At 40.4% G+C, this 21,590-nt stretch overlaps 1 protein-coding gene and 1 long non-coding RNA gene across 7 annotated transcripts in view; one reads left to right on the forward strand and one right to left on the reverse strand.

Moving 5' to 3' along the window:
• Nucleotides 1-21,590, reverse strand: part of LOC109927965 (methylcytosine dioxygenase TET3-like) — a 331,959-nt gene that overhangs the window by 203,280 nt on the left and 107,089 nt on the right. The gene's annotated exons all lie outside the window — the stretch shown is intronic.
• Nucleotides 1-21,590, forward strand: part of LOC125487338 — a 72,449-nt gene that overhangs the window by 25,013 nt on the left and 25,846 nt on the right. For all 3 annotated transcript variants that reach the window (XR_007265829.1, XR_007265828.1, XR_007265827.1), the window contains exons 2-3: nucleotides 3,885-4,045; nucleotides 19,231-19,323. This is a non-coding gene — a long non-coding RNA (uncharacterized LOC125487338). The remainder of the gene's footprint in view (nucleotides 1-3,884; nucleotides 4,046-19,230; nucleotides 19,324-21,590) is intronic.

Raw genomic sequence — 21,590 nt, forward strand, 5'->3', positions numbered from 1 at the left:
CAATTTTCCTGCTCCTCTGATGCTGCCTGGCCTGCTGTGTTCCTCCAGCTCCACGCTGCGTTATCTCTGACTCCAGCATCTGCAGGTCTTACTATCCCTCAATGTTGTCTAGGTTGTGCAGCACACAGCAGATGATCATAACTCTTGAAATCATTTCTGTGAGTATATTTAGGGTTCCTTCAGAATGGTCCAGACAGTTGAAACATTGCTTCAGTTTATCCCTGTGGTCAGCTATATCACATTTTATATAGCAGCATAGCAGTTTTTATGAACATCCTATGTTATGTGAATGAGAATTGCACAGTAGTTATCAAGAAATATTATCAACAGATAGCCTTTTTCACCAAGGAACCAATTTTTGCCATGGTAACTCAAATGTAGCTGTAACAGTAGACTCTGTAGAATAAAGATATCATAATAATGCAGTTCTAGAGCAGTTCTGGACTCATTCCAACTGCTTTTGAACAGAAGATTTTGATTTATATTTCTTGTCACGGGTACTCGAATACAGAAATACAGGAGGACAGTGAAAAGTTGCCATTCTCCAGGCCCATCTTAGAATACAAAAGACAGGATTAAAAACAGAAGCAGAAATAAAAGAAACAGCCAAATGAAAAGGAAACGTCTAGACCACTCCCCTGCCTCTATCATGAGTCCTCACTGCCAGAAAAACAGCCACCAAAAAAAAGCCATTAGTCTGCGAACACTCACCCCAGGCCCCCACATGCCGCCACAGCATGACTGCCATTACCTCCAATGTCAGGTACCCAGGCTGAGCCATGTCCTGGAGCCATGCCATCACGGCAGGAACTGTGTTGCCATTCTTCTGCACCATCTTGCCTCTACTGATGTCATTGCCAACATGAGCCCACTGAAACTGCCGGGTCCTCAAGTGGGCTTAAACCTGACACTAGGCTAACGATGCCGAAGCAATCAGTGCCTTGTTCTGGCTTATGTTGCACTGCAACAGATAATTGTGGCCACCATATTTGGGTTGAAGGACCATAGGATACTGAGGGAGCCCTGCATTCTTCGTGTTCATTGTATCTGGGACACCAGCCTTGCTTATCCTAGCGAGCTGGAGAGAAGGAAGTACATGACTTGAAGAATTGGACGATGAATGGATATGAGCCCTTCTCCCTACCTTCTCTTTCTACTGAGAACCCTTTATTTTCCACCTCTTCCCACTGAGAGCATGAGCTGAATGGATATGAGCCCTTCTCCTCCTTCTCCTTCTCCCTCTTCCAGTAACTTGTTCTGCTCTACATAACTTCAAGTATTCTTGAAGGTGTGCTGTATTACAAGTAGAATATCTACTCATGGACGAGAAGCCTTGAAATGAGGTAAAATCCCTTCAGCACTTGCTGAAAACTGCAGTCTTTTCAATTTTAAACAACTGTAGAAAGCAATAAACAATTGGAGAATTGAAACAACAACCAGAAGAAAAGAATTTTCCAATAAATCTGGAAGTGTTCGATCATCCCTTGAAAGAGGTTTGCTCCTTTGTGTTGCTGAATCACAAAAAGCTACCATCCAAGTTCAGTAAGTAACCGGGAAGGCAAATGGGTGTTGACCTTCATCTCAAAGGGAATAGAGTAAAAAATTATGGAGGCACTGTCTTATTATGAGGATTTGAATAGATTGGGCCAGTACTCATTGAAATGTAGAATAATGAGAGTCAACCTCATTGAAACATATTAGATCCTGAAGGGATTTGACAGGGTAGACGCAGAAATGTTTATTCTCCTTGTGGGAGATTCTAGGACCTGAGGGCGTAACCACTGGTTAAGAATAAGGGTTGCCCATTTAATACAGAGATGACGAAGAATTATTTCTCTCAGAAGGCAGGAGATTGGATTGAGGATCATCAGATCAGCCATGATTTCATTGAATGGCAGAGCAGAATTGATAGGCTGAAAGGCCTTCTTCTGCTTCTATGTTGTTTGGTCTTACGATGGTCTTATGGAACACATTTTTACCTGTGAAATATTTAGAAATAGGTGTGATCCAGAGTGTTGAGTTCCAACATGGTACTGCTAATGTCAATGTTATATTATTCTTATTTATATCATGAGCTGTGTGCCTTGCATACTTCTGGTGAACTATGTGCGCACTATCACTCTCAAGAGTATGGCATTTGTTGCAATTCTCCCAAAAATGTTTACATTGTTCCAACATAGGGACAGCAAACCACACCAAATCAGCCTCACTCTCACTGCTTTCACAACACAGTGATCTTAAAACATTCAATGACCTGCAAGTTGCTCAATCATTCCAAACCAGACTTTACAAATAATAGCACTTGGACACCAGGTTTATGACTTAAAAATAATGAACAATTTTGAACACAGAGACCTTGGAGTGCAGGTTCATAGTTCCTAGAAAGTGGAGTTGCCGGTAGATAGGATAATGAAGAAGGCATTTGGTTTGCTTGCTTTTATCGATCAGTGCGTTCAGAATCGGAGTTGGAAGGTCATGTTGCGGCTGTACAGGACATTGGTTAGGCTGCTATTGGAATATTGTATTCAATTCTGGTCTCCCTGCTATAGGAAGGATGTTATGAAACTTGAAAGGGTTCAGAAAAGATTTACAAGGCTGTTGCCAGAGTTGGAGGGTTTGACTTATAGGGAGAGGCTGAATAGACTGGGGCTATTTTCCTTGGAGCATCAGAGGCTGAGGGGTGATCTTATGGAGGTTCATAAAATCATGAGGTGCATGGATAGGGTAGATAGACAAGGTCTTTTCCCCAGGTAGGGGAGTCCAAAATGAGAGGACATAAGTTTAAGGTGAGAGGGGAAAGATTTACAAGGGACATAAGGGGCAACTTGTTCACGCAGAGGGTGGTGCGTGTATGGAACGAGCTGCCAGAGGAAGTGGTGGAGAATGATATAATTCCAACATTTAAAAGGCATCTGGATGGGTATATGAATAGGAAAGGTTTAAAGGGATATGGAGCAAAATGTTGAAAAAATGGGACTAGATTAATTTAGGATATCTAGTCGGCATGGTTGAGTTGGACCGAAGGGTCTGTTTCTGTGCTGTGTATCTCTATGCCTCTAATTTATCACTAAAAATGTAGCTTCAGCAGAACTCAAATGTACAATAAGGCAATCTAATCACTATCTATGATCTAAGCCCAATTTTATTTGAATATAAACCCCCACAGAATATAAACACACCGACAGACACAGTTAATGAAGAAATTAGAAGAAAGGAATTTCAACTGGCTCGTTCAATAATCATTTCACGAAAATCCTTGGACAATAAGTAGCATGATGAGCATGTAAGACTGTATCTTGCTTGAATTCCAAAGTCACGGGCAATGCCAACAGCTACTACAGACCTCTGGAGACTTTTACTTAGGTCTTACAGACTGGGGCTTTTATCTCAAAAGTTTCAACGAGTCATTGACTGCAAAATAACTAGAGTGCAAAACCAAAAACCAGCCCAGTCCGGTAGCTCCCAAAACAAAACTGTCTCCCGCCCAAAGCCCAGTCAGAGGTTTTGTGTTGTTTTTCCCTTTCTCAACATTCTCTGTGGTTGGCTGGACAGCGCTGGTCCTCCATTACTGGGCCAATTCAACATCCAACAGGTGCCATTCCTTGACCAAAACAACATCTTGGTGCCAGTTTGTCTACAGTGTTCTTGGGACAGTAATTAACCTACATTATCTTTCCAAGCAAATCCCCAACAGAAAATGTCAGTTTTTTGTTCACTCCTCTTTTTTTTTAAAAAAAACAAGCTTCTGTTCTAAGTTCAATTTTCAACTTCAACACACAGTTCCAAATCAAAAATTAGAAAAATAAAACAAAAATAGCAATGGTTTTGAGTGCCAAGCAATTAGTTGCAAATAGTCCTAATTTCTCATATAATAACCTCCTCAGGTCCAGATCTCATCTCGTCCCCTCTTCCCAAACTCTTCTGCTGAGCATTTGCCAGAGGAGGGGGTCTCTACTTCAGCTGAAGTTATGATGGGTTTCCAGGACAGTCTCAGTGGAGTGAAAAGTGAATGGGAGAAGGAGAATGAGGAAGTCACACTTTGCTTGTGAGTATGGAGAACACTTCTGTTTCACCTGCCTCCAGTGAGCAAAAACAGATTTAACAGATCACATATTTTCAGTCTTCAGATTTTAATCAGCCAAGCAGGAAATCCTCCAGTAATTTGCCTGGTCAGGCCCCAGATAAATTGCAACAGGGCCTTAATTACATAAAAACACCTTGATTTGCATAAATTTATGAACATCCTTGTCTTTTTTTAGTGGACACCTCATTTGCCTGCAAAACTCTACGTAAAATATCAAAAATGATTAACTCTCAGTGGGTACATAAATTACTTGTTTGTAATCACCAACTGCCTGCTTTCTATTGGGAGGGTTGGGTCAAAATCAAACCCTTATATTGCAGCCAGATTAGAATTCAAGCAAAAAGTTTTAGTTCATTTTCAGTTTTATTGAAAAGCAGTTTCACTGCAGCATTGAAATTAAAAAATAACTTTGCATCATTTCAATATTCCTAATATGATTTTAGCATCTTTATTGTGTTCAGTTTCCTGTGGAATAGTTTTAACCTTTTAGCTATAGAATGTTGTACTCAGCCATTTGCTGCCTAATTGTAGCTGCCTTTTAAAAGAGAACATTCAAGAAAGAATAAAAGAATACATTTCAATTAACAGTTACAGAAATTCAATATCATAAAATAAATATTTCATCTACTGTATTTTCCGCATAACCATAAAAACGGTGGTTTTAATTCAAATTCTTTTCTACTGATGTACAAAGACTGCTTAAGTCACACAAATGGAATAAAGTGATCCTCAAGCAGTAGTACTGCAAGTAAGTAATATTTTTTAACCAGTATTTGTCTTTATTGTTTGTCCAGTGAATAACTTTGTAAGAACTTCATTAGAAACTAAATGTACACACATGTTGTGAAACATCAAGACCACTTTTGAACAGTTGGCAATATTATAAAGGTTACTGTACTAAATAATTCTTAATTATGAAAATACATTTGTGATATTATTTCTCATATTCGCGTTATAGATTGACAATGGATGAATTATACTGTAAAGGTGAAAAACATAAGTTACAAGACTGACCTCCATTATAAGCATACTGAGAGCAAAGATAAAATGTAAATTTCACAAATTATCGTACTTACCCAGTGATGTGAGAGAAAAAGATGAAAAGAATGTTTTGTCTGAGAAGTTCTCAAACACATGAGCTTCTCAAAGCAGTGAAACAACAAGGGACTAATTCATATTCATCGCATTTTTGAACAAGCCCATCAATATTAGTGGAGCTCCTGATAGCAATGACTTTTTGAGAGAAATGAATTGGCAGCCATAAAGACAGTAAACAATAAAAAATGAAGTGTAATTAAAAAAAAGTGTAGCTGTGATGCATAAAATGCCAGAATGTTTCACTCCTTAATATTTCATCCTGCAGCAAATACGACCTTACAACAGTGACCTTTATCATTTGTTCCTCTGAAACCTGTCATCGCAAGTGTATGATTCACAATTTCAGGTTTCTCATTGCTGTTCTTGTTCCCGTAATTGTGATGATCTCCCGGGTATTAACAGTAAAAATGTTGCCATGTGCTCCATCGTAAATTGTGACTCATTTCAAGCACCCCCGAGTTCATAACGAAGAGTTGGCCTTTCTTTCCCTTTATTGTTCACGATTTCAAACATGTGTGCAGCCATAGAATATTATTGAGATCATAGTAAATTTTAGAATATAGATTTGACTGAGATTTTTATTCATTATTTAAAACTGAATTATCTTTATTAAGGCCAGCATTTTCCTTTCCACATAGTCATAGATGTCACTGTACACAAAGGGGATTTCCCCACCTTAAAGTTGTGCCCAAGGGCAACGTTTTTACATAGTGTGCAACAACCTGCATGCAGTTGTAATCATCACTCAGTATCTCCATTGGATCACTTACTGTTAGCAGTTGAAATGTTCCAAACCTCAACTTGTATGCAATAACATTTTGTAAAAATTGCATGCATTTTAATGATGCATAGTTTGAAGTGTTTTACAAGACAATAAAGTTTGGAGCTAACAGACATTCTTAACCATGAGAATAAAGCATGGAGCACACTGCTGAACTATGTTATTTTCTAAACGCAAATCTTAGAACTTATTGTTCATGACCTAAAAATGAAGGGTATACATAAGTTGTAGTGTAGTAATTTTGTCAAACAAAATACCCCAAAAAATACCTTGGTCAATCTCCCAGGAGTGCACAGACACAGAGAAAAAGGAGCAGGAGTAGGCCATTTGACCCATTAAGCCCATTCCACTATTCACCATGACCATAGATGATCCTCTACCTCAACAGCATACTCCTCTCCCCATGTTCCTTGATACTTTTAGTCTCTAGAAATTTAATTCTTTGTTAAACACCTTCAGTGGTTTAGCCTTCACAGCCTTCTCAAGTAGAGAATTCCATTTGTTTAACTCTCCTGCCTCCAACCAAACCATCCAGCTCCATGGTACAGTACATTTATCCAGTGATTGAAATAGACGGCCAACACTAATCCTTAGGCTAAAATGTGAAGACTGACTATGGTGTCAGCATCCAGAGAACAATATCCCAACATTAGTTATTGCTGTCAATGAAAAGAGGAATGAAGAAAGCATAGTGAGAAAAATAAAAAAAGGTCATTTTGTGTCACTGTGGTATTATTTATATCATCTTTTACATTTACATCATCTTTGATTTCTTTCAAAAAAGACTTGCTTAACATTTTGCATAAAATAGTTGTATTTTAAGACAATACCACCAACTTTACCATGAATCATATGTGGAAAATTTTTTACTTGCTCGTCAGAAATTTTTGTTGAAACAGTTGCTTTGCTTCAGTAACTAAATTGTTAATGAGACGATGATACAATATGTACAGCAGAACAACTAATGACAGAGGAACAATATTGTAGATGAATTCTGTCAGAATCACTTGGCTCCATATTTAAATTTCAGATGTGAAGTGATAGTAATGGCACATTACACTTGATTAAGTGCAGTATCACATGAACAGAACTGAAGTTCATGGGAATCAGGGAAAAGTTCTGCATTGGTTGGAATCATACTGAGCACAAATGAAATAATTGTGGTCGATGAAGGCAAATCATTTCTGACCCATGGCATTGCAACAGAAGTTCCTCGGGAAAGGCTCACCCATCTTCAGAGGCCTCATCAAAGAACTTTTGTTGTTCCTGAATTCAGAAGGGGAATGTTTGCCAATGATTGCAGAGTGTTCAATACCATTCAAGATCATCAGATACTGAAGCATTTAGTGCCTGAATGTAGTAAGATCTGGACAACGTTCAGGCTTGGGCTGAAAAATGGCAAGTAATATTCACATCATAAATGCCAGGCAATGACCATCTTCAATACGAGAGAATTAGACCGTCATCCCAAGACAAAAAATAATATTTCCATCAATTAATCTCTCACTTGAGATTTGCCACTGACCAGAAATTTAAATGGACCAGCCATATTAAAACTCTGGTACAAGAGATGATCACAGACAAATTTTGCAGTGCCTCCAGAATCCTGAAAAGCCTGTCTATCTTCTATGACACAACTTAGAGAGTGATGGAATACTCTCCACTTGCTGGATGATTGCAGCTCCACAAAGCTCAAGAAGCTCACCATGTCCAAGAGGAAGCAGCTCATTTGATTGGCATCATCCATCAGCCATATTAAACATTCACTCCCATCACAACTCATACATTATAGCAGCAATGCACGCCATATACTATTTGCAGTGCAGCAACATCTAGCCTTCCTTTGAAAGCACCTCTTAAATGTAAAACCTCTACTGCCTTGAAGGGCAACAACAGTTGACCTCTGCAAATCTCAGCATCTGTGAATACCCCTCCATCCTGACTCAGAATTATCATCTCTTTGCTTTGGTTGAGTCAAAAGCCTTGAACTCCCTTCCTAATAGCATTATGGATGTATGTACACTACAAGAAATGCAGCGATTTAAGAAAGCAGTGCACCACTGTTTTCTCAAGGGCACTTAGGAATGGACAACAAATTCTGGCCTTGCTAGTCTTAATCCTATGAAATACTTCAGCATTATTCAGCCAATAAATTGTATTGACATTGGTGGTTGGATTAGGGTGTGTGACTCAAAACAATTTACTTAATATTCACAGAAGCATTATAAAATGAAGTAGAATGCTGAACCACACGAAGAATTACTGGTCAAAGCAGAAACTTTAAGAAGTTTCACAAAGGAAGAAAGTGATGTAGAGAGATGGAGAGAAGTACAGAAGGTATTTGAAATCTTAGAACGGACAGATCTGCTAAGATAAATCAGTACGTAGATTAGAGGCAAGCTATTTTCCATCTCGAAAAAAAAAAAATTCTGATTCAGTAAACTTCACGCAGTCAAGGAGAGATCCGGAGTGAGACACAGCCTAAGTGAAAATATAGTTTGGGGAATTTGGAGGCAATATGGGAAGTACGTGCAGAGGGGAAGAAGTATTTTTTGCTTGTTTTTTTGTTGGGTCATAGTTTGTAAGGTTTTTTTCAAACAAGATAAATTGAAGCCAAAAGGAGCCCAGCACAAATAGGGGAAACATTTACAGGCTACAAACGAAAAGACCAATATGATTCTTGTTTTAAAAAAATCAACTTAAGAACTAAGTAATGAAAACAGAGATGCTGGGCCGGGCAATGCATTGTAACTGCATGATTTAGGAGTTGTTGGACCCCATTGTGGTTCATCATGACCACATCTGTACCAGGTGTTCGTTGCTTGAGGAGCTCCAGTTCAGAGTTGATTAACTACCTAATTTCAGTCAGTAGTCAGGTACAGGAGGGTGTGACTACCATTGAGGCAAGTAGAGGAATACAAGAGGTAGTGCTGAAGGATCCTCAGCCCTTGTGCTTGTCGTAATCATACAGTATGAAAACAGACCCTTTGGTCCAACTCATCTGCATCAACAAGACATCCCAATTTGACCTAATCCCATTTTCCAGCATTTGGCCCACGTATCTCTAAACCTTTCCTTTTCATAGCCCATGCAGATGCCTTAAACATTGTAATTATACCCACTTCCACCACTTCCTCTGGCAGTTTATTCCATACATACACCACCCTCTGCATGAAAAAGTCACCCCTCAAGTTCTTTCTAAATATTCTGCCTCTCACCTTAAACCTATGCTCTCTAGTTTTGGACTCCCCCACTCTAGGAAAAAGACCTTGACTATTTACCCTATCCATGCCCCTCAATATTTTATAAACCTCTAAAAAGTCACCCCTGTGATGATGCTGGGGCTTTAAGAGGTGTGTTTTGTCCTGGTTTCTTTTAGAGAGACAGATTGGGGTTCAGGTGCAGAGCAGTCTATGGGAAGTTAAAAACTTGTGAGGCCTCAGGGATTTTTTTAAAAAGTTGGAACAATAGAAGCAGCCTGAATGGGTGTGGTCAAGCATTCACAGATCCAGAATTTTTAGTTTGCTTTCAGCAGTTGCTGTTGGGGTCTTGAAGAAGTGGAAGCTATCTTTTTCCTCACACGATTATAACAAAAAGCTGGGGGTTGTCTTCCTTGGCTGCCAGATTGCATGTGAGACAGATCTGTTTTCTGAATTTGCCTTTTACCAACTATGTGTTTATAGATGTTACGATATTGGAACAGTTAATTAGTAATATTTACTGTATCTACTATTATTTTAATAGAGTTAATCTAATAGAGTTGTTATTCCTCATTCCTTCTTTTGTTGTATTTTAACTGTAGTATTTTAATAAATTGTGTTTTGCTTAATGTCAAGTAGTTTGACCAATCAAGTTGCATCTGGAACACAGCATTTGACATTTACCTTTAAAAGAAGAAAAGTTAGGATCTAGGCTACTTTCTTAATATATTTTGATGGGCCTCTGGTCTTATCTATAACACCGATGCTCCAGAGAAAAAGGATTCAGCCTATTCAGCCTTGCCCTGCAACTCAAACTCTTAAGGACTGGCAACATCCTTGTAAATCCTTTCTGCACACTCTCAAGTTTTACGACATACAATGTAGAAAGGCAACCAAAACTGTATGCGGAATTCCAGAAGTAGCCTCACCAATGTCCTGTACAGCCACAACATGATGTCCCAACTCCTATACTCAGTGCTCTGACCAATGAAGGCAAGCGTGCCAACTGCCTTCTTCGTCACCCTGTCTACCTGCAACTTGACATTCAAGGAACTATGCACCTGCACCTCTCGTCTCTTTGTTCAGCAACACTCCCCAGGGTTCTACCATTAATTGTATAAGTCCTGCCCTGGCTTGCCTTATCAAAATGCAACACCTCACATTTATCTGAATTAAACTCCATCTGCTACTCCTCAGCCCCATTAGCCCATCTGATCAAGGTCCCATTGTACTCTGAGATAATCTTCTTCACTGTCCTCTACACTACCTATTTTGGTGTCATCTGCAAACTTACTAACCATACTTCCTATGTTCACATCTAAATCATTTATATAAATGACAAAAAGCAGTGGACCCAACACCAATCCCTGAGGCACACCACTGGTCACAGGCCTCCAGTTTGAAAAGCAATTCTCTACTCTTTTAACCAAAAAATGCAAACAGAAAAGTCAAGCCCGCATCCCTGACACCACCCACATCGGACACTCCTGGACGGGACAGTCCGAGGTTAAGTACAGAGTAAGGCTTACTTTATTCTTTTAAAGCAATCCTCTACCACTACCCTCTGTCTCCTACCTTCAAGCCAATTCTGTAACCAATTGGCTAGCTCCCCTGGATCCCAAGAGATCTAACCTGACTGACCAGTCTGCCATGAGGAACTATGTTGAATGCTGTGCTGAAGTCCTTATGAACAATATCTATTGCGCTACCTTCATCAATCTTCTTTGTCACCTCTTCAAAAAATTCATTGAAGTCTGTGAGACACAATTTCCCATGCACAAAGCCATGTTGACTGTCCCTAAATCAGTCCTTGCCTTTCCAAATGCATGTGAATCCTGTCCCCAGAATCCCCTCCAACAACTTACCCACCACTCAGGTAAGGCTCACTGATCTATAGTTTCCTGGCTTTTCCTTCCAGCCTTTCTTGTCTTCAATGTAATGGGTATGAGATTCTTTCTCTCTGTGGGGAAGACAGTGGGGTCTATAGAGAGAATGAGCAAACCGATCATAGCACCATGATACAGGAAGCCATTCAAGAGATGGGAGAAAAGAGAAATGTAATTTTAATTGGGGATAGAATAAGGGAATATAGGGAATAGACACTGTTCTCTGTGGCCAGCATTAAGAGTCCTGAAGGCTGTGTTGCCAGCCTGGCACCCACTACAGAATATCTCATCTGGACTGCAGAGGAACTTGGACCAAGAGGGAAAAGATTCAGTTATTGTGCTCCATGTAGGTGCCAACAATACAGTTAAAAAGAAAAAGGTTCTGCTAATGAGAACATGAGCATCTAGGATTAAATTAAAAACAGAATAATCTCTGGATTAGAACCAGAGCCACAAGCAAATTGGCACAGGGTCAACAAGATTGAAGAAATAAATATATGGGTCAAAGATTTGTGTGGGAGGAATGGATTCAGATTCATTGGGCATTGGTACAAGTGGTGGGGAAGGAGGGAGCTGTTCTGATGGGACAGGCTCCACCTAAATCATGCTGGGACTAGAGTCCTGGTGAATCACATAACTAGGGCTATAGATAGGGTTTTAAACTAACTTGTCGGGGTATGGGTTCAGTTGCATGAAAAGTTATGGAGAAAGATAAAGGGAGGGAGAGCTCAGCAGACATTATTAAACTTTCCAGAACAAGTATTAGGACAGAGAGTATGGTCAGGAATCTAACTTCAGGCACAACAGAGAAGGGGACAACTCTGAGAAGGGGTGGAGTCAATGTAGGATGAAGAGTATTGTACTCAAATACACGCAGTATACGAAACAAGGTAAATGAGCTTGTCATGCAGTTTGCAATTGGCCTGGGAACTAAATATCCAAGGATACAAGTCCTATCAAAAGGACAGGCTGTTAGGTGGGAGGTTGGGATGGGGTGCAGGGTCATCTTGTGAGTAAGAAATGAAATTAAACTTTTAGCAAGAAATGATATGGAGTTTAAGAATCTCAAAGGTAAAAAAGGCCCTAATGGAGGCTGTGTGCAAGCCTCCAAGCAATAGTCAAGATGTGAGGAAGAAAATAAAACAGGAGATAGAAAAGGCATGCAAGAAAGGTACTATTCTAAGAATCGTGGGATACTTCAGATTCAGGTGCACTGAGGAAATCAGGCTGGTTGCAGATCTCAAGAAAAGGAATTCGTAGAATTTGTACATGATGGGTTTTTTTGGACTAATTTGTGGTATAGCCCAATAGGGAACAGATAATTCTGGTTTTGGTGATGCAAAATGAGGCAGATTTGATTAGGGAGCTTAAGGTGAAGGATCCCCCTGGGGACAATGACCATAATATGACAGAGTTCACCCTGCAGTTTGAGAAGAAGTTGGAATCAGATGTAATGGTATTATAATTAAGTAAAGGTAACTATAAAGACATGAGGGAGGAGCTGGCAAGAATTAATTGGAAGGTGGAGCTTAGCAGGAAAGATGATGAAGCAGCAACGACAGAAGTTTATGGGGGTAATTCAGGAGACTCAGCAGAAAGTCATTCCAAGGAAGAAAAAACATGGATGACAAGGGAGGTCAGGGACATCATAAAAGCAAAAGAGAATGTATACAATATAGTGAATATCAATATGGTGAATCAACCCAGAGAATTGGGAAGCATTTAAAAACCAGCAGAGGATAACTAAAAAATCAATAAGGTGGGAGAAACTGAAAATGAACACAAGCTAGCTAGTAATATAAAAGAAGATTGCAAGAGAGTTTTTAGGTATCTAAAAGGTAAGACAGAGGCAAGAGTGGACATTGGACCACTGGAAAGTAAGGCTGGAGAAGTAGTAACGGGGAACAAAGAAATGTTGGAAGAACTGAATAGGTACGTTGTATCAGCTTTCATAGTGGAAGACACCAACAGCACACCGGAATTTCAAGAGTCGGGGGCAGAGGTGAGTGCAGTGGCCATCATTTAGGAGAAGGTGCTAGGGAAGCTGAAAGATCTGAAGGTGGATAAACCTGTGAGTCTGACCTTGATGGCAGGTAAGTTGTTGGAAGTGATTCTGAAAGATAGGATTTCCATGCGTTTGGAGAAGCCAGGAATGATTAGGGATAGTCAGCATGGTTTTGTGCAAGGGAAATCGTGTCTCACAAACTTGTTTGAGTTTTTTGAGGAAGTAGGAAAAAGGATTGATGAGGCCAGAGCAGTAGATGTTACTTGGACTTTGATAAAGTCTTTGATAAGATTCCACATGGTAAACTAATTAGTAAAGTTAGATCCATGGAATTCAGTGTGAATTTGCCAATTTGATATAAAATTGGAGACAGACGATAGTGGAGGAGTGTTATTTTTCAGACTGGAGGTCTGTGACCAGCAGTGTCCACAGAGATCGGTACTGGGTCCACTTTTTTTTGACGTTTGTCATTTATATAAATGATTTGGATGAGAATAAAGGAGGCATGGTAAATAAGTTTGCGGGTGACACCAAAATTTGTGGGATAGTGGTCAGTGAAGCAGGTTATCTGACATTACAAAGAGATCTTGATCAATTGGGACAATAGGTTGGGGAGCGGCCGATGGAGTTTAATTTGGATAAATGTGAGGCATTGCATTTTGGTAAAACAAACAAGGGCAGGACTTATACAATTAATGGTAGAGCCCTAGGTAATGTTAGAAAACAGACAGACCAAGTGGTTCAGGTAAATAGTTCTTTGAAATTTGTGTCACAGGTAGACAGTGTGGTTATGAAGGCATTTAACATGATTGCCTTCATTGTTCAGACCTTTGTGTATTGGAGTTGGGATGCATGTGAGGCCTCTTCTGGAGTACTGAATGCAGTTCTGGTCGCCTTGTTATAGGAACAATATTATTAAAATGACAGCATTCAGAAAAGATTTACCAGGATGTTGCTGGGAATGGAGGATTTGAGTTATAAAAATAGGCTGGATAAGCTGGGACTCTTTTCACTGGAGTGTAAGAGTTTGGAGGGGTGACCTCATTGAGGTTTGTAAAATCTTGAGGGGATAGATAAGGTGAATAGCAAAGGTCTTTGCCCTAAGATAGATAAGTTCAAAGTAGGGCGTGTATTTTTAAGGGGAGTTGAGAAAGATTTATAAAGGACATGAGGGGCAACTTTTTTACAGTGTGCTGCGTGTGTGGAATGAACTGCCAGAGGAAATGATAGATGCAGGTACAGTTACAATGTTTAAAAGACATGAATTGGAAAGGTTTGGAGGGCTATGAGTTGAATGCAGGCAGGTAGGTATAATTTAGTTTGAGAAAACGGTCAGCATGGACTGTTTTGACCAAAGGGTCTGTTTCCATGCTGTACGACTCTATGACTCTAATTCATCCAGACCAGAGGGTCTACACACAGAATTCTGAAACAGACAGCTGAGGACGTCACAGAGGCATTGGTGTGATTTTTCAGGAATCACTGGAGCCAGGGAGGGCCCCAGAGGACTAAAAATTGACTCATATTTAAGAAGGGAGGGTGGCAGAAGAAAGGAAACTAAAGGCCAGTCAGGCCTACCTTGGTCATCGGTGAGATTTTAGAGTCCATTATGAACGATAAGATTGCGCAGTACTTGTAAGTGCGTGGTAAAATAGTGCTGAGTCAGCACAATTTCGTCAAGGTGAGGTCATGCCTGACAAATCTGTTAGACTTCTTTGAGGAGATAACGAGCTAGTGAGACAAAGAAGAGCTAGTGGATGTGATCCATTTGGATTTCCAGAAAGTCTTTGACAAGATGCCGCATAGAAGACTTCAAAATAAGATGAGCCTCATGATGTTAGATGTAAGGTACTGGTAGAAGATTGGCTGACTGGCAGAAGGCAGAGAGTAGGGATAAAGGGGTCTTTGACAGATTGGTGGTCGGTAACTAGTGGAGTTCCGCAGGGGTCAGTGTTGGGACCACAACTATTTGCGTTGTACATTAACGATCCGGATCAAGGAACTGAGGGCATTGTTGCTAAGTTTGTAGATGACACAAAGACAGATGGAGGGACAGGTAGTGTTGAGAAGTGGGGAGACTGCTAAAGGACATGGATGAGCTAGGAGAGTGGACAAAGAAGTGGCATGTGAAATACAATGTAAGAAAGTATGAGGTTATGCACTTTGATAGGAAGAATTGAAGTGGACTATTTTCTAAATGGGGAAAGGCTTCAGAAATGTGGAGTGCAAAGGGACTTCGGAGTCCTATTTCAGATTTCTTTTAACATTAACATGCAGCTTCAGTTGGTCGTCAGGAAGGCAAATGCACTGTTAACATTCATTTCAAGACAGGTAGAATGTAAGAGCAGAAATGTACTATTGAGGCTGTATAATGCTCTGGTCAGACCAGATTTGGAATACTGTGAGTAGTTTTGGGCCCAGTATCTAAGGGAGTATGAGCTGGCTTGACAGGGGTTCCAGAGGAGGTTTACAAAATATGATGCTGGGGATAAAGGGCTTGTCATAAGAGGAGTGGTTGAGGACTCAATGAGTTTCAAAGGATGAATCACAGCATAGAATCCCTACGATGTGGAAGTAAATCATTTGACCCATCGAATCCACACCAACCCTCCAAAAAGCATCCCACCCAGACCCAACCCCTACCCTATCCCTGCATTCTCCATGGCAAATCCACTGAGGCTGCACATCTTTGGTTTGTGGGAGGAATCCGGAACATCTGGAGGAAGTCCAGACAGACATTGGGAGAATGTGCAAATTCCACACAGAATGTCACCCGAGGATAGAATCAAGTCTGACTCCCTGGCACTGTGAGGCAGCGGTGCTAAGCACTGAGTCACCATGAGGGGATACCTGATAGAAATTTACAGAATACTGAGATGCCTGGATACAGTGGACATACAGAAGATGTTTCCACTCATAGGTGACTAGGACCCGGGGGGACACAGTCTCAGAGTGAAGGGAACGACCCTTTAACACTGAGATAAGGACGAATTCCTTCAGCCAAACAGTGGTTAATCTTTGGAACTACTGTTGCAAAGGATTGTGGAGGCGAAGTCAATGAGGATGTTTAAGAGGAGTGAAATAGGTCCTTGGTTGGAAGGGATCAAGGGTTCCAGGGAGAATGCAGGAGAATGGGGTTGAGAAACATATTAATCCATGATCAAACAGCAGAACAGATTCTTTGTTATTTTCTATAACCCCTTCAGAATCTGAAAATTTGTCACGTATCCCAAGCAACACTGAAGAGTGCACCTAATCAGTTCTGTTCCCATACTGTAAACTTGTTTTTCAATCTTAACAAATAATCTTCCCCAGGCCTCTCCTTTCTTTAAGCTCCTCTCTGTTATGTCTCACCAATTCAGATTGGTTTCCGATGACTTTTCCTCATATTTTAAAGCTAGCCAAATCCTTTTGGAGACTTTGGCTTTAATTAAAGCTTTTCTGTCTGAACGTAATGCTTTCAATTCAAGTGCTGTAAACAAGCTACTTCCCAAGCTGAGAGCTGATCATTTATTAGTGATGGGACTTTAGGATTCCGACCAAGAACTAACTGATATTGAATATATCACCCAACTATCTGCAACAAATTCTTAACATGAACAGTCCATACAAATATAGATTATAATTCACAATTTGGCTGATCTACCAACATTTGATAAACCATTCTGTTACTGCATGGTTCCTTATACAAACGCCATCGCTAGAAGTCTTTTTTTTGCTCCCATATTCATGACTGTTATATTCGTATTCTCAAACATATCTCTAAATTTATCAGTAGCAAATTCCCCACCATGAACTACGAGAAATACTATCAGTGGCTTAAATTTGAACCCTATGCAATTTTCTAATACTGCAATTATTTTTTCTTTATGAGTTATTACTGTTGACTAACAAAATCCAGTTGCCAAATCTAAATAAAATGAGAAGTGTTTTTTTCCCTTTATTCCAGGCTTTAAATCCACAACACACAAAAACAGAAATTGCTGGAGAAACTCAGCAGGTCTGGCAGCATCTGTGTAGAGAAAACAGAGTTAACAGTTCTTATTTAATTTCCTTAAATCCATTGCCATCTAGTTGAAATCTCTTACTGAGGCCGGGCTTACTATGATCTGTGATGATGGCCTTTGATCTTTCCTATAAATCTGATATCTTTCACTTACCTCTTCTGTGAGCTTATTGAACTATACATCTCTTAATCCTGCATCCTTTATAAAAAAAAGTTTAACTTTTTGAATGACGAATGGATAAATTCCCAATACAATTTTAATACAGTTAACTTTTTATCTTCTAAATTTCTACCCAGTGATTCAATAACACTATTTTAATTTTTTTGGGAGAGGTTATGTTCCATTGAAGGAATACAAATATGTCTTGATTCAGAGTTTCCAAACACAACATCTTTATTGTTTTCCATATTTATTTTCATCCATGCTTTCCTCACTTCAGGCCTGCTTAATGACGAAGTTATTTCAATAGACACTACATTCGGATGAATAAAATGATTGATTCTGGCTATTTTAAAAGGACTGACCGCTCTTCAAATATTTTTGCATGTTCTCATCTCCAAATCCGAAACTGATGGAACTCTCAAATTCCTAAAACTTTGTCCCAAACCTTATTAATCGGACTGTGTCAGTGGCAATTTAGCCAGTCTTTTCCACACACTGTGGATGTGCATCCACTGTCTAGTGCTACACAATTAAGACTGCCACCAACACATTCTTCAATGGGATGAAACTTCTTTTGACCAATATAATGCCATCTTTTTGTTGTGTATCTCTGTCTTCTTCTTCTACATCTTTTGGTCCATCTCTAGTTTTGAATATTCTATTATACCATTTGGGACAGTTCATGGCATAATGGTATTTTGAATCGCACCTGAAACATTGATTGATTACACTTTGATTTTTTTTGATTCATTCTCTTGTTATATGTCCCAAATTCTCTTCACTTCTGAAAGTTACCGAAAGAATTTTGATCCTCATTTCTTTTAGTTACAGTTCGCCTTTTGTACTTACGTATGTCATCTGCATGTAGATGGCCTCACTGAGGTTCTTGAGTAGTTCTGTAGCTTGGGTTGTGGACACTGTGGTTGGTTCGCTCAACGAGCTGGTTCATTAGTTCGTAGACGTTTCAATTCCGTGCTGGGTAACATCATCAGTGCAGCCTCCGATGAAACACTGTTGTGTTTTCCTGCCTGGTATTTAAATCTGGGGTCTGTTGGATTTGATTACCTCATTTCCGGTCTTCCTTCACAGTGGTGTATATATAGGGTCTAATTCTATGTGCCTGTTGATGGCCTTCTTGGTGGAGAACCAGGCCTCGAGAAATTCCCATGCTTGTCTTGTCTTTGTCTCACTAATTCGTTAACATTGTGTCCTCCATTTTCTGTTGTATTGCTAGTTGCCCCTTTTGCACTACAAATGTTGTTGGAATAGAATGCTTTCATGGGAATTCTTTTAGTGCTTCTGATATTTGTTCTGGCAATATATACTTATCTGCAAGTAACTCCTGTCAAAACTAGAAGTCTGTTTATACTTGATACTTTGGCACATCTAAAACTTAAATGCCAGCATGTGTTAGGGAATTTGCTGATTGAATTTCTGTAGTCTTATATGCAATCAACTGAATTCCATTGTGCAATCTTCCTTGGTACTATGTCCAGTCCTAAATTTCTCACAATATAACTGTTCCTCATTAGCAGTCAATAACTCATCTTTTTGATACTTTTTCTCCATGAAAGTTAGCAATCTGTCCAAACCTTCATCTGTGTTTAAGCCATTCTGAATTCCGAAATAAACAGCTTCTAAGGTCTACTCTTTGTTAGGGGAGTAACCTGGGCCCATATGGTTACTTGTATGTTTATAAATGGTTTCTCCAGCAATTTCTGTTTTTGTTTGTTCTATGTGGTTTCTTCATTCTTCCACTGAACATAAGGTTCATTCTCAGAAAACAAGGGAGGACAATTATACTCTGAAACTTTACATTTTGACTCAGCTATTCTCTGCTACAAATGTTATTTCCGAGAAGATAATTGTAGTTAAACAGAATCCAATCCACTCTTTAAGTGACAACTTTATTTCAGTTAAGCACACTCGTTCCCCATATTTATGTAACACTTCACACCCAATTATTCCTTAATCGATATATTCCTCATTGTTCCCTTATTACATTAGGTCTCCAGCATCCCTTCAGACCAGATCAGATGATAACTTTCAGTTGTTTCAGCGGCGGGAGTCCGGGAGGAAGCGCGAGGGCAGCCTGGGAAGGTAAGCTTCCACCCAATAAATTTGGGAGTTAACTAATACCCGAGACACTACACGCGTAGTGTCTCCCACCCTTCCACCTCCTCTAACTTAATAATAACGACTAAGTGTGGTGAGCAGGTAAGCTATTTGCATTTTTTTTTCCTCATCTCTTTGTTATCTTTCCGGGTGGTCATCTAGACGCCAAATCCTCTGGGAGCGGGTCAGAAGGCAAAGCCGGAGTCTGCTTGAGTATATAACAGAGTAAACTTACTGGTGCAGCGAACACTGCGAAACCAAAAAAAAACTAATTCATTTTAAATAATTAACTAAGTAGAGATGGCAGGCCAGGTGATGTGTTGCAGCTGTATGATGTGGGAGCCAGCTGATCCCATTGAGAACGGCAGTGACCACATCTGCAGCAAGTGTTGGCTGCTTGAGGAGCTCCGGCTCAAAATTGATGGGCTGGAATCCGAACTCCAAACACTGCTGCACATCCGGGAGGGGGAGAAATACCTGGATACTGTGTTCCAGGAGGCAGTCACACCTGGTAGATTAATTAATGTTAATTCGATCGGCGGGCAGGGACAGCAGTGTGTGACTGCAAGTGAGGCAGGTAGAGGGATCCTGCAGACAGGAACATGGGAGCCGCAGCCCTTGACATTGTCCCACAGGTATGAGGCACTTGCTCCCTGCATGGATGAGGAACAGGGCTGCAGGAAGGATGAGTCAACTGACCATGGCACCATGGTCCAGAAGGCCATTCAAGAGGGGGGAGCAAAAAGACAGATTACAGTTGTAGGGGATTCCATCATCAGGGGGATAGACAGTATCCTTTGCGAGCAGGATAGAGAATCCCGCATGGTGTGTTGCCTGCCCGGTGCCAGGGTGCGAGACATCTCTGACTGGCTTGAGAGGATACTAGAGAGGGAGGGGGAGGATCCAGTTGTTGTGGTCCACGAAGGTACCAACAACATAAGCAGGACGAGGAAAAAAGACCTGTTTCGGGATTATGAAAAGCTAGGAACAAAATTAAAAAACAGGTCTTCAAGGGTCATAATCTCTGGAGTGCTGCCCGAGCCACGTGCAAATTGGCATAGAGAGGCGAAGATCAGGGAAGTAAACACGTGGCTAAAAGAGTGGTGTGGGAAAGAGGGTTTCCTTTTCATGGGGCACTGGCATCAGTTCTGGGACAGGAGGGATCTATACCGCTGGGATGGACTCTACCTGAACAGGGCCGGGTCCAGTGTTCTGGCGAAAAGGGTAAATAGGGTGGTTAATAGGACTTTAAACTAGTAAGTAGGGGGGAAGGGAGAAGTGAGTGTAGAGGGAGAATAACAATTAATATAAGGCAAAGCAGCAGGTTAGCAGGTGACGAGGAAGCTTCAACTCCATTGAAAATTAGGAAAAAAGTTAAAAGGAAGGAGAACTCAAGAGTTGTTAGTAATGGAGGTAATAGGACCCAAAAAGAAGGTGCAAAAACTGGCATAAGGGCACTTTATCTGAAAGCTTCGAAACAAGGTGGATGAGTTGACGGTGCAAATCATGGCAAATGGGTATGATTTAGTGGCCATTACAGAGACATGGTTACAGGATGGTCATGACTGGGAGTTAAATATCCAGGGGTATCAAACTGTTCGGAAGGACAGACAGGAAGGTAAGGGAGGTGGTGTTGCTCTGATTTTTAAGGATGATATCAGGGCAGTAGTGAGAGATGATACAGGTTCTACTAAACAAAACGTTGAATCCATTTGGGTGGAAATTAGGAACAGCAGGGAGAAGAAGTCACTGATAGGTATGGTCACCAAATAATGACATCGTGGTGGGGCGGGCAATAAACGTAGAAATAGCTAATGCATGTAAAAATGGTACAACAATTATCATGGGGGATTTTAATCTACATATCGATGGTCAAACCAGGTCGGTCATGGCAGCCTTGAGGAGGGATTCATAGAATGCATCCGCAATAATTTCCTTGAACAATATGTAATGGAACCTACGAGGGAGCAAGCTATCCTAGATCTAGTCCTGTGTAATGAGACAGGAATAATTAATGATCTCACAGTTAGGGATCCTCTCAGAAGGAGCGATTACAGTATGGTCAAATTTAAAATACAGATGGAGTGTGAGAAGGTTAAATCCAGTACCTATGTCCTGTGCTTAAACAAAGGAGACTATGAAGGAATGAAGAAGGAGTTAGCTAAGGTAAAATGGGAGCAAAAGCTTTATGGCGGGTCAATTGAGGAACAGTGGAGGACTTTCAAAACGATTTTTCACAGTGCTCAGCAAAA

The sequence above is a fragment of the Rhincodon typus genome, chromosome 40 (assembly GCF_021869965.1).
Source record: "Rhincodon typus isolate 14 chromosome 40, sRhiTyp1.1, whole genome shotgun sequence".
Taxonomy (NCBI): Eukaryota; Metazoa; Chordata; class Chondrichthyes; order Orectolobiformes; family Rhincodontidae; genus Rhincodon; species Rhincodon typus.